This window comes from Brassica oleracea, chromosome C4, assembly GCF_000695525.1.
Source record: "Brassica oleracea var. oleracea cultivar TO1000 chromosome C4, BOL, whole genome shotgun sequence".
In the NCBI taxonomy this organism is placed as follows: Eukaryota; Viridiplantae; Streptophyta; class Magnoliopsida; order Brassicales; family Brassicaceae; genus Brassica; species Brassica oleracea.
The window spans coordinates 8,860,449-8,860,771 of record NC_027751.1 but is presented as its reverse complement, the minus strand read 5'-3'; positions in this window follow the sequence as shown (position 1 = coordinate 8,860,771).

Below are 323 nucleotides of genomic sequence, written 5' to 3'. Positions count from 1 at the left end.
ATTTTGCTGCCCTAAATCTCTCTAGAGATAATTATTTACGGTGGGCATTGGATACAAAGATTATCCTAAAGTCAAAAAGAGTTGGTGAATGTATCATAGAAGACAATAATGCCAAGGAGAAAGATTGATACAAGGCAATATTAATTATTAGCCATCATCTTAATAATAATCTCAAAGATCAGTATCTGACTATAGAGAATCCTCTAGACCTTTGGACAGAGTTAAAAATCGAGATATGATCACCAAAGAACGGTGTTATTACCAAAGGCCCTATTTGATTGGAGGAATCCCAGAATCCAGGACTATAAGTCAATGAATGAGTA